Raw genomic sequence first — 13,909 nt, forward strand, 5'->3', positions numbered from 1 at the left:
TTGAAACTGTCTGCCTGTACTTATCCATTGTAAGGGGACAAGCAGCCAGTGTGGCAAGGCCAATGCCACTAGGGGTGACAGAAACTGTCTTGGGACTGACTACCCCAGTTTCTATGATGGACCCATAAGTGAACCCAACTACACCCTTTGCTTGACTGTTGCCAGCTGTCCCACCACTAGTACCACTACTGCTAGGGACACTAGAGCTTGATGTATTAGTGGTGGTAGGCTCAGGGGGTTTACCTGGACAGGACTTATCCCCTGGCCTATGGCCTCTGTTTTTACACACAAAGCACCAAGGCTTTTTAAATTGTGTAGGTTGAGAAGAAGAGGAAGAATTTGTTTTATCCCCACCCCCTGAAGAGTGTTTAAGATTTGAAGTGGGATCTTTGGTTTTACCCTTGTCCCCATGCTTATCTTGAGATTTTTCACCATCTTTCTTCTTAGTGTTCTCTTTGTCACCCCCTGTATGAACTTTTCTGTTCACCCTTGTTCTGACCCATTTGTCTGCCTTCTTTCCCAATTCTTGGGGAGAGGTCAGATCAGAGTCCACCAAGTACTGGTGCAACAAATCAGACACACAATTATTAAGAATATGCTCTCTCAGGATCAAGTTATACAGGCTGTCATAATCAGTAACTTTACTGCCATGTAACCACCCCTCCAAGGCCTTCACTGAATGGTCAATGAAATCAACCCAGTCTTGTGAAGACTCCTTTTTGGTCTCTCTGAACTTTATCCTGTATTGTTCAGTGGTTAAGCCATAACCATCCAGGAGTGCATTCTTAAGAACTTGGAAATTAATAGCATCATTTTCTTTCACAGTAAGGAGCCTATCCCTACCTTTTCCACTAAATGATAGCCATAGGATAGCAGCCCACTGCCTTTGAGGGACATCCTGTACAACACAGGCCCTCTCAAGTGCAGCAAACCACTTGTTAATGTCATCCCCCTCCTTACAAGGGGGAACTATCTTGTGCAGATTCCTGGAATCATGCTCTTTTGCAGGATGACTATGGGGAATACTGCTGCTGCCACCATGGGTTTCTAAACCCAACTTCTGTCTTTCCTTCTCTAATTCTAAAGACTGTCTATCCAAATCCAGCTGTTGCTTTTTAAGCTTCAGTCTGGTTTGTTCCACCCTCAACTTATTGAGTTCCCTCTCTAACATTCTGTCATCAGGGTTGGTGGGAGGGACATTCCTAGATACAGAGGTATGATGGGAATGAACAGAAGGAGACCTGTCCCTTACAGAAGCCACCCTAACAGCTTGGCTAACAGAAACATTACTACCAGTATGGTGAGAATAAATGCTTTTGCCATGATGTGAGACAACACTATTTGTATGGTGTGGCTCATCATCATTACCAACTATGCTAGACTGTCTAGTAATGGGCAGGCTAGGAAGTTTCTTTCCTGAATCTTTTCCTGGGGAGTCCCTGAATCAGATTGGGAACTATTACGTACTTTTTCAACAGATGGGGCACCTATAGCCTTATCTTGTTCTCTAAGCATGTTAAGTAACAGTTCCAAGGAAGGATTCTTCCCTACACTCAAACCTCTCTCTATGCAGAGACTCCTTGCTCCTTTCCAGCTAAGGTGATCATATGCAAGTTTGGACAGATCAACATTTTGGCCTGTGCCAGACATTTTTAGAGAGAGTTAAAGTGATAGAAAAAGAGAAAAAAGTTTTCAGAACTTTTTAGAAAGACAGAAAAAAACTTTTTAAACTTTTAAGAACTTTTTGAAAGTTTAGAAGTACTTTTCAGCACTTAGAAAAGAGTGAAAAGAGGAAATGCAAAACTTTTTGGCTATGTGTATATACACTGACCTTGTTTTGTATATTTTTCTCTTATGAAAAGTACAATGACAAGAGTGGTAAGTAGTCTCAAAGCACTTATCCCACCGCTGCACAACCAATGTAGGAGGCTGGACTGGCTTGTAGTGAGTACCAAGGGGTACTTGCACCTTGCACCAGGCCCAGTTATCCCTTATTAGTGTATAGGGTGTCTAGCAGCTTAGGCTGATAGATAATGGTAGCTTAGCAGAGCAACTTAGGCTGAACTAGGAGACGTGTGAAGCTACTACAGTACCACTTAGTGTCATATGCACAATATCATAAGAAAACACAATACACAGTTATACTAAAAATAAAGGTACTTTATTTTTATGACAATATGCCAAAGTATCTTAGAGTGTACCCTCAGTGAGAGGATAGGAAATATACACAAGATATATATACACAATAGCAAAAATATGCAGTATAGTCTTAGAAAACAGTGCAAACAATGTATAGTTACAATAGGATGCAATGGGGAAACATAGGGATAGGGGCAACACAAACCATATACTCCAAAAGTGGAATGCGAACCACGAATGGACCCCAAACCTATGTGACCTTGTAGAGGGTCGCTGGGACTATTAGAAAATAGTGAGAGTTAGAAAAATAACCCTCCCCAAGACCCTGAAAAGTGAGTGCAAAGTGCACTAAAGTTCCCCTAAGGACAAAGAAGTCGTGTTAGAGGAATAATGCAGGAAAGACACAAACCAACAATGCAACAACTGTGGATTTCCAATCTAGGGTACCTGTGGAACAAGGGGACCAAGTCCAAAAGTCACAAGCAAGTCGGAGATGGGCAGATGCCCAGGAAATGCCAGCTGCGGGTGCAAAGAAGCTTCTACTGGACAGAAGAAGCTGAGGTTTCTGCAGGAACGAAAAGGGCTAGAGACTTCCCCTTTGGTGGACTGATCCCACTCGCCGTGGAGAGTCGTGCAGAGGTGTTTTCCCGCCGAAAGAACGCCAACAAGCCTTGCTAGCTGCAAATCGTGCGGTTAGCGTTTTTGGACGCTGCTGTGGCCCTGGAGGGACCAGGAGGTCGCAAATTGGACCAAAAAAGAGAGGGGACGTCGAGCAAGACAAGGAGTCCTCTCAGCAGCAGGTAGCACCCGGAGAAGTGCCAGAAACAGGCACTACGAGGATGTGTGAAACGGTGCTCACCCGAAGTCGCACAAAGGAGTCCCACGTCGCCGGAGACCAACTTAGAATGTCGTGCAATGCAGGTTAGAGTGCCGTGGACCCAGGCTTGGCTGTGCACAAAGGATTTCCGCCGGAAGTGCACAGGGGCCGGAGTAGCTGCAAAAGTCGCGGTTCCCAGCAATGCAGCCCAGCGAGGTGAGGCAAGGACTTACCTCCACCAAACTTGGACTGAAGAGTCACTGGACTGTGGGGGTCACTTGGACAGAGTCGCTGGATTCGAGGGACCTCGCTCGTCGTGCTGAGAGGAGACCCAAGGGACCGGTAATGCAGCTTTTTGGTGCCTGCGGTTGCAGGGGGAAGATTCCGTCGACCCACGGGAGATTTCTTCGGAGCTTCTGGTGCAGAGAGGAGGCAGACTACCCCCACAGCATGCACAAGCAGGAAAACAGTCGAGAAGGCGGCAGGATCAGCGTTACAGAGTTGCAGTAGTCGTCTTTGCTACTATGTTGCAGTTTTGCAGGCTTCCAGCGCGGTCAGCAGTCGATTCCTTATCAGAAGGTGAAGAGAGAGATGCAGAGGAACTCGGCTGAGCTCTTGCATTCGTTATCTAAAGTTTCCCCAGAGACAGAGACCCTAAATAGCCAGAAAAGAGGGTTTGGCTACCTAGGAGAGAGGATAGGCTAGCAACACCTGAAGGAGCCTATCACAAGGAGTCTCTGACGTCACCTGGTGGCACTGGCCACTCAGAGCAGTCCAGTGTGCCAGCAGCACCTCTGTTTCCAAGATGGCAGAGGTCTGGAGCACACTGGAGGAGCTCTGGACACCTCCCAGGGGAGGTGCAGGTCAGGGGAGTGGTCACTCCCCTTTCCTTTGTCCAGTTTCGCGCCAGAGCAGGGCTAAGGGGTCCCCTGAACCGGTGTAGACTGGCTTATGCAGAATTGGGCACATCTGTGCCCAACAAAGCATTTCCAGAGGCTGGGGGAGGCTACTCCTCCCCTGCCTTCACACCATTTTCCAAAGGGAGAGGGTGTCACACCCTCTCTCAGAGGAAGTTCTTTGTTCTGCCATCCTGGGCCAGGCCTGGCTGGACCCCAGGAGGGCAGATGCCTGTCTGAGGGGTTGGCAGCAGCAGAAGCTGCAGTGAAACCCCAGGAAGGGCAGTTTGGCAGTACCAGGGTCTGTGCTACAGACCACTGGGATCATGGGATTGTGCCAACTATGCCAGGATGGCATAGAGGGGGCAATTCCATGATCATAGACATGTTACATGCCCATATTCGGAGTTACCATTGTGAAGCTACATATAGGTAGTGACCTATATGTAGTGCACACGTGTAATGGTGTCCCCGCACTCACAAAGTTCAGGGAATTGGCTCTGAACAAAGCTCATGCAATACCACTTATGGTTATACAGTACTTATACACAAGTAAGGCCAATACTCAATGTTACCAAAAATAAAGGTATTTATTTGAGTGACACAGTACCAAAAGTATCTTAGAGACAATACTCCTTCTGGAGGTAGGTATTATACACAATATATACACTAGACACCAAAATTAGACAAGTAAATAGTCATAGAACAACGAAAACAGTCGGAAATCATATAGAATGCAATGGAAGAAAATAGGTCTTAGGGCAACACAAACCATATACTAAGAAAGTGGAATGTGAATCACAAATTCCCCCCTAGACAAATGTAGTGTGTGTGCAGAATCGCTAGGAGAGTAAGAATACAGTAAAGGTAAGTAAATTACCCCACCCCAGAGCCCAGAAAAGCAGGAGTGAAGTACTGCAAGTTTCCTTAGAACACACTACACCTTGTTTTTGTGATTTTGCAGCAGCCAACCAAGTCTGCAAAGAACAACTGCTGGATTATTGGACCTGAAGACCTGCAAAGGAAGGGGGCCAAGTCCAGAAGTCGAAAGAAGTTCCAGGAAGAACAGGAGCCCCTGCCAACCCAGAAGAGGATGCAAAAGAAGATTCCCTGGTTAGTCAAAGACTGCAGAAATGCAACCTAGGGAGATGCCAGGGGGTTGCTGCATGATGCAAAAGATGTCCCATGGTGTGAAGATTGTTGCAGATGAGATTTCGTGTTGGAAGTCGCCAACAACGTTGGCTACGACAAAAGTGTTTTTTTTGTCAAAATGGCCCTGGATGGACCCAGAAGGGACCTGGGGGCCTCACCTCTGTGTGAGGAGGAAGAGAGGCCTCTCAGCACATTAGAGAGCCCTCAGGATGCCAGCCAGCACCCCCAGAAGCTGCATGACCTGGGTTGAAAGGAGGTGCAAAACGCGGTTGATACAGCACAACAAAAGAAGGTCCCAAGCCGCCGGAGAACAACTCAGTGAGTTGAGTGTCACAGGGTGGAGTGCTGGGGATATGGGCCAGGTTGTGCACAAAGGAATTTTGTAAAGAGTGCACAGAGGCCTCAGGAGGTGAAGAAGACAAAGTACACAGGGGTACCATCGTTCTCGAGGAAGGAAAGGTCTTACCTCCTCCAAATTGCATCAGCAGGATCTCAGGACAGTCCATGTCGATGATGTCCACATCTGTGTCCTTAGGACCTGTGTCCTTAGCTCGTCATTGTGAGAGGAGTCCCAGGGTACCGGTCATCGTCTTGGAAGGTGCCTGCTTGGAGCAGGGGAGTGTCTCCGTCACTCCACAGGAGATTTCTTCGGTTCTTCTGGTGCAGGATGAAGACAGGGAGTCCCCAGAGCGTGCTAACCGTGGAAGCTGTTGCAGTTGCTGACTTGGAGCTGAGGCTGCTGAAGAAAAGTGTCTCTTGTAGACACTTTGTTGCAGTTACAGCATTTCTTGGAGCAGGCTGTGGTTGATCCGAGGTCAGAAGAGTCTAAAGTTGTTGCAGAGGACTCCTGAAGGACACTTGCAAGCAGAATCTGAAGAGAACCTACAGGAGAGACCCTAAATAGCCCTGAGAAGGGGATTGGCTACCTTATCAGGTATGGACCTATCAGGAGCGGTCTCTGACGTCACTTGCTGGCACTGACCACTCAGAGCCCTCCAGAGTGCCTCCACACCTTGCAAAGCAAGATGGCTGAAGTCTGGGAAACACTGGAGGAGCTCTGGGCACCACCCCTGGGGTGGTGATGGAGAGGGGAGTTGTCACTCCCCTTTCCTTTGTCCAGTTTCCCACCAGAGCAGGGGAGAAAGGGTCCCTGAACCGGTGTAGACTGGTTTATGCAAGGAGGGCACAATTTGTGCCCTTCAAAGCATTTCCAGAGTCTGTGGGAGGCCACCCCTCCCCAGTCTGTAACACCTATTTCCAAAGGGAGAGGGTGTAACACCATGCTCTCAGAGGAAACGCTTTGTTCTGCCTTCCTGGGACTGGGCTGTAGAGACCCAGAAGAGCAGATCTCTGTCTGTGAGGTGGCTGCAGCTGTAGCTGCAGTGCAAGCCTCAGATAGCTGGTTTGGCAGTACTGGGGGTCCATGGTGGAGCCACCAGGATGCATGCAATTGGCTCCCCAGTACCCGATTTGGAATGGGGGGACAATGCCATGATCTTAGACATGTTACATGGCCATATTTGGAGTTACCACTGTGAAGCTACATATAGGTATTGACCTATATGTAGTGCACACGTGTAATGGCGTCCCCACACTCACAAAGTCCTGGGAAATGGCCCTGAACTATGTTGGGGCACCTTTGCTAGTGCAAGGGTGCCCTCACACTTAGTAACTTTGCACCTAACCTTCAGCAAGTACTGCCAGTACTGCCAAACAAACTCTCTGAGGCTTGCACTGCAGCCCCACCTGCAGTCACCCCACAGACACAGTTCTACCCTCCTGGGGTCTGAGCAGCTCAGTCTCAGGAAGACAGAACAAAGCATTTCTTTTGGGAGGAGGGTGTTACACCATCTCCCTTTGGAAATAGGTGTTACAGGCTTGGGAGGGGTAGCCTCCCAGAGCCTCTGGAAATGCTTTGAAGGGCACAGATGGTGTCCTCCTTGCATAAACCAGTCTACACCAGTTCAGGGACCCCCCACTCCCTGCTCTGGCACGAAACTGGACAAAGGAAAGGGGAGTGACCACTCCCCTGTCCATCACCACCCCAGGGGTGGTGCCCAGAGCTCCTCAATTGTGTCTCAGACTTCAGCCATCTTGTTTTCCATGATGTGGGGATACTCTGGAGGCCTCTGAGTGGCCAGTGCCAGCAGGTGACGTCAGAGACCCCTTCTGATAGGTCCATACCCGATAAGGTAGCCAATCCCCCTCTCAAGGCCATTTAGGGTCTCTCCTGTGAGTTTCTCTTCAGATTCTGCTTGCAGGTTTCCATCAGGAATCCTCTGCAACCACTGCTTCATCCTCTGACCTCGGATCGACCGCAGGCTGCTCCAGGAACTGCTGTAACAGCAACAAAGTATCCAGAAGGGCTACTTTTCCTCTGTAACTCCAGTTCCAGCCCGCAGCTGCAACATTTTCCCCAGAGTGCATGCTCTGGGGACTCCCTGTCTTCACCCTGCACCAGAAGGACCGAAGAAATCTCCCGTGAAGTGATGGAGTCACTTCCCTGCTCAAGCAGGCACCTTCTAAGACGACGACCAGTTCTCTTGGACTCCTCTCCTGGCAACGAGCATGCTCCTTGGAACATAGGTGGTGGACCCCTTTGAGACAGGCTGTCCTAAGGTCCTGCTGTCCTAATTTGGAGTAGCTAAGAGCTTGCCTTCCCCATTTGCAACAATACCCCTTTGTACTGCATCAGCTTCACCTCCTGAGGCCTCTGTGCACTATTTGCAAGAATCCTTCGTGCACAGCCTGGCCCAGGTCCCCAGCACTCTATCCTGCAACGCTTGCACCTTCTTTGTCCCCTGTGGGTGCTGTCTGGTCATCTGTGGGTTCCCTCCAATGTTGGGAGCCCCCTCTGCCTCCTCAGTCCAAGTCCAAGTTGAGGCCCCCAGGTCCCTCCTGGGTCCAGGCAGCGACACTTTGACGCAATCTGCAACTTTGTTTTAACCAAGGCTTGTTGGACGAACCCAGCACCAAAACTCCCCTGCATCCAACACCTCGATGTAGGACATCCATTGCATCACGCAGGAACCCACAGCCATCTTCCTTTGGTGCATTTCTGCAGTCTTTGTCCAACTGGGGACTCTTCTTTTGCACCCTCTTCTAGGTTGGCAGGGGCTCCTGTCCTTCCTGGAACTTCTTCTGACTTATGGACTTCATCTCCTCTCTTTGCAGGTCTTCGGGTCCAGGAATCCACCATTTGTTGTTTGCAGTCTTGGTTGGTTCTTGCAATAACTAATCACGAGTTGTAGTCTGTCTTAAGGAAACTTGCAGTACTTTATTCCTACTTTCCTGGGCTCTGGGGTGGGGTATTTTACTCACCTTTGTGGTTTTCCTACTCTTCCAGCGATTGTCTACACACTAAACCTGTCTAAGGGGAAATACGTGATTCTCATTCCAATTTCTTAGTATATGGTTTTTGTTGCCCCTAGACCTATTTTCTCCTATTGCATTCTATAGCATTTCCTATTGTTTGCACTATCCTGTGTCTAATTACTTACCTTATTTTGGTTCCTAGTGTATATATTGTGTAAAATACTTACCTCCAGACGGAGTATTGCCTCTAAGGTATTTTTGGCCTTGTGTCACCCAAATAAACTACCTTTATTTTTTATAACACTGAGTATTGTCTTTACTTGTGTATAGGTACTGTATAACTGTAGTGGTATTGCAGGAGCTTTGCATGTCTTCTAGTTCAGCTTAAGCTGCTCTGCTACAGCTACCTCTATACGCCAAAGCTGCTAGCATACTACTACATTTCACTAATAAGGGATAACTGGACTTGGTATAAGGTGTTAGTACCCAAGATACCCACTACAAACCAGGCCAGCCTCCTACATTGGAGGTACAGCGGTAGGATAAGTACTTGTAATTGCTTTACCACTTTGTTACTGGTGCTTTTCACAAGAAAAACTTGCTCCAATACTTAGAGCTATACATAATTGTACCTAGAAGTAATTTCTAACTTTCTAAAAAGTTCTTTAAACTTTGCAAAAGTTTTACAAAGTTTCTGAAACGTTTCTTCTTTTCTCTAAAACGTTAGGTCTGCTAGTCTACTAACTTTTTACTCGCTTTCCTAAACTCTTTTTCTTTCAACATGTCTACTGTAGAAGCTACCCCTAGAGTTGTGAAAAAACATATGAGAATCTTAACTTTAAAAGTTTGAGGGGTCTCTGAACTGAAAGAAGATTAGGGAGTGGGAAGACCCCCATTAAGGATTTCCTTTTAAATCTTCTCCTGAAGGATGACCAGGAACTTAGCACTGGTCAGGAACAGCCAGATGGGGAAGTTGAGGAAGATTCCAACCAGGCAGGCTCAGAGGAGCATTCTGATAATCCTAGGGAGGGTTCTTCCACTGATCTGTCTGTCAACAAAGCCCTTAGTATAACTGGGAGTGGGAAGGGTTCACACACTAGTAGTGCTCCCTTCACACCTAGAGGCCAGGTCTCTAGGGTGGCTCAAGTTAGGGAAAGATCAGCCTCTGCCAATTCCAATGTTACTTCTGCTTCAGAAGCATCCCACACTTCTAACCCTGAGGACCAGTCCCTAGATAGGGAACTCAGAAAGCTGAGGTTAGAAGAGGCCAGATTGAGACTACAGCAGCAACAGTTGGCCTTAGACAGGGAATCCCTAGCAGTGGAAAGAGAAAGGCAGGTGTTGGGGTTAGTTCCCCATGGTGGCAGCAGTAGATTTAGGAATTCTAATGTTAGGGAGCCTACATTTGATTCTATAAATCAGCACATAGTTGTCCATTCTTACAAGGATGGAGATGACATATACAAGTGGTTTGCTGCACTTGAGAGGGTCTGTAAAGTTCAGAGGGTCCCTCAAGTTCAGTGGGCTGCTATCCTGTGGCTATCTTTCACTGGCAAGGGGAGAGACAAAATCCTTATTGTCAGGGAGGATGATGCAGATAACTACCATGTACTCAAAAGTGCACTCTTAGATGGTCTGGGCTACTGAACCATACAGGATAAAGTTCAGAGAGACCAGAAAGGAGTCATCACAGGATTGGACAGACTTTGTAGACTGTTCAGTGAAGGCCCTAGAAGGTTGGTTAAATGGCAGTAAGGTGACTGACTATGAAAGCCTATAGAACAAGGTACTTACCTTCGATAACAAATTATCTGGTAGAGACTCTACCTAGCTGCAGATTCCTTACCTTAGAATTCCCTGGCGTCAGCTTGAAATCCGGAATTTTTCTGCTGACCAGTACACTTCACGTGCAGTCAGTTCTTTTCCACAACTCCCACGCCATTAATGCAGAGTCATGGAAGAACCAACAAACATTTTAGTTTTACGCTTGATTGTTTGAGGAAAAAGACATGCCCTTAAGAAAGGCAAAAACATAAAAACATTATATATATATATATATATATATATATATATATATATATATATATATATCTATTAGCAGAGCAGGGAGGCTTGGGTGGGTGTAAGGAATCTGCAGCAAGATAGAGTCTCTACCAGATAATTTGTTACCGAAGGTAAGTAACTTTTTCATCTGATAGATACCTTAGAATAGATACCCAAGCTATAACTCCTGGTGGTGGGTCGCGTGGATATATTTCACACCAGGACGTCCTGCAGGACCGAGCGGGCAAAATGCCCCTTTCTCCTCACTTGGCTATCCAGGCAGCAGTGTCTTGCAAAAGTGTGCAAAGAAGCCCACGTTGCCGCTTGGCAGATGTCAAGTAAGGGCACACCAGGAGCTCACACAGTGGCAGCAGCTCTTCCTCTGGTAGAGTGAGTCCTCTGGAGGCTGCTTCTTGGCCAAAGCATAGCAAATCTTTATACAGAGAACTACCCAGAGAGAAATGGATCGTTTCTGTACTGCCCGATCCTTCTTTGCACCAACGTATCCCACAGAGAGTTGGTCATCCACCCGAAAATCTTTTGTGAAGTCAAGGTAGAACGATAACGCTCTTTTTGGGTCCAGCTGATGGAGACGGTCCTCTTCCTTAGAGGGATGCGGTGTGTAGGAAGTTGGCTCTGTATGTACTATTTCAAAGTAAGAAATAGCATCCACAGAGTCCAAGGGTTCCCCTTAGAGGTAAGATAGTGGCAAAAAGAGATAATTCTAATGCTCTATTTTGTGGTAGTGTGGTCGAGCAGTAGGCTTATCAGAGGGTAGTGTTAAGCATTTGTTGTACACACACAGGCAATAAATGAGGAGCACACACTCAAAGACAACTCCAGGCCAATAGGTTTTTATATAGAAAAATATATTTTCTTAGTTTATTTTAAGAACCACAGGTTCACGATTTACAATCAATACTTCAAATGAAAGGTACTTCACTTAGGTATCATAGGAACTTTGAATCAGCAAAATAGCATGTACAGTTTTGACAAAAATGGCAATAAGCTATTTTAAAACTAGACACAGTGCAAATTTCAGCAGTTCCTGGGGGAGGTAAGTATTTGTTAGTTTTGCAGGTAGGTAAACCACCTACAGGGTTCAAAGTTGGGTCCGAGGTAGCCCACCGTTGGGGGTTCAGGGCAACCCCAAAGTTACCACACCAGCAGCTCAGGGCCGGTCAGGTGCAGAGGTCAAAGTGGTGCCCAAAACGCATAGGCTTCAATGGAGAAGGGGGTGCCCCGGTTCCAGTCTGGCAGCAGGTAAGTACCCGCGACTTCGGAGGGCAGACCAGGGAGGTCAACCCTGTGTCTGTTCGTCTTCGCCTGCCTCTGTCTTGGAAAATACATCCTGTATTCCATGTCTCACAACTCAAACCTTACATCCCTGATCCTTTTCACAGACAATTCACCTGTCCTCCTCCTCAGTTGATTGATAATGTGCCTGAATACGAGGTCCAGGAAATCTGTGACTCTCGGGTATTCCGTGGTCGTCTCCAATACCTCATTCATTGGAAGGGCTACCCTATGAGTGAATGCTCCTGGGAAGATGCACCTTCGGTTCATGCCCCTCTTTAGATCCGTCGTTTTTTCCGTCTTTTTCCTCACAAACCTGGGGCCTCGGGGGGGACCTACTGTTGCGCCATGAGCCACTGCGGCGCAACCCAGCTGACCCGCGTAGGAAACCGTGGCGGCCCGCGAGCGGGCCGCGGGGGAAGCTGCGGTCCGGGTCAAGGGTCGCGGCACCCGCAGCGGCCCTTTTCTCCGGCTGTGTGCTGTAATTAGAGCGCGGCAGGGCCGGAGACCCAGAATTGGGTCGCGGTCCTCGCTGCGCTCGACGCGCTATGTTAATCTTGCTTAAGGGTGCCTGGGCCCCCCTCCATAGCACCACTCACCTGCCACACGCTTTGAGACCTTCCTCCGTATACATGCTTAGTTTTAAAGCATGCTTTCTCCTTCCCAGCATGCTGTGCACTTTCCTTCTTCCCTGCATGCATTTGTTCCTCTTACACAGGGGCATGTTTTCTATCTTTACTGTAGTTATGGCTTCTTCCCAAACCAAGATGGTGGTGTTTCTTCTTCCTGTTTATCACTTCCTGTCTAGGGGTATATAAAGGGAACCTTTTCTTCTTTTCATTGCGTTGCAACACTTCAGCGGTGGTGGTCACGCTCCGGCTGGTTTTCATTTGAGACGCCAGTCGTTCTTGTTCTGTCTTCAGTCTTCCAGATTTCCAGGATCTTGAGTTCTCATCCTTGTGTCCTCCATCTGTTTCAGGGAGTTCCTGTTGGAGGGTTTTTTCCCCCTTGGTGTTTTTCCTCTGGGACTCCTTCTGGAGGGCACAGACTGTAGTGGCTTACTATTGTCAACAGCACTGTGGCTACCGGAAGGGGTCGCCCCTACCTCGGCCAGAGCAGGACTTGCAGGAACCGGGGCCGCTCACCATCCCTCTCTAATATCGACAGTAAGCCCAGGGTGAATCGTGACAGATTGCAACGCCCAGAACTCCAGTCGCTGTCCGGAGTCATGGAGAACCCCGTGATGAGTACAGAACCAACAAGTCAAACCTTGCTCCTGACGATCCAACAACAGGCCCAAGAACTCCAACAGCTACGTACCGAAAATACGGCTTTCCGACAAGCCTTAGCCTCTAGAGCCACCGATGTTCCTACTGTCTCCGCAACCACACCTCGCTTCTCTGGGGACCCTAACAAATTGCGAGAGTTCCTGGATGCCTTGACAGTCTACTTCGTATTCCGTCCTTCACAGTTCATGCAAGACAAGATCAAGGGTAGGTATTTGATCAGCGCTCTATCTGGACCAGCCTTGGCATGGGCAACCCCTTTGGTGACAGGCAACAACCCTAGCCTGTCTAATTATTCAAGCATTGTCGCTGCCTTTAAACAAATGTTTGAGCGTCCTGGACTGCAGTCTTCAGCAGAGGAAGCTCTATGCGATATTCAACAAGGAAGTCAGGACGTCTTACAATACATCACACAATTCAGACTGTTGGCAGCTGAAACTTCCTGGGTGGAGCGTACTTTGGTGACCCTGTTTCGCAGGGGTCTCAGGGATGACATTAAGGACGAACTAGTGCACTCCGCCAGAGTGGAGAATCTCAAGGGTTTAATGGATCAGACCCTAGCAACAGAATATCGTTTAAATGAGCGAAGGGTGGAGAAGAAGCGGAGTCGTATACCATCACACTCGATGACGTCCCGCACCCTTCCTCATCGTTCCGAGGAGACTCGTTCTGAACCTAAAGGTGCTACTGATGAAGAGCCTATGCAAATTGACATGGCACGAGGGCCATTATCATCTAGTGAGCGGGAAAACAGGCGAAGAAAAGGACTTTGCCTTTATTGTGGTGCTGCTCGTCATCTACTTCGTACCTGTCCCGTCCGTCCAGCCAAGCCCTTGGGAAACGCCAACTCCCGTCCTCTGTGAGAAGGGTGAGGACGGGATATTTCAAGATACCTTCCATCTGTTCCTCAAGGGAAGAAGGAACTGCTCTTTTCCTCTTACCTGTTACCCTACACTTAACAGACG

This window comes from Pleurodeles waltl, chromosome 8 (assembly GCF_031143425.1).
Source record: "Pleurodeles waltl isolate 20211129_DDA chromosome 8, aPleWal1.hap1.20221129, whole genome shotgun sequence".
Lineage (NCBI taxonomy): Eukaryota > Metazoa > Chordata > Amphibia > Caudata > Salamandridae > Pleurodeles > Pleurodeles waltl.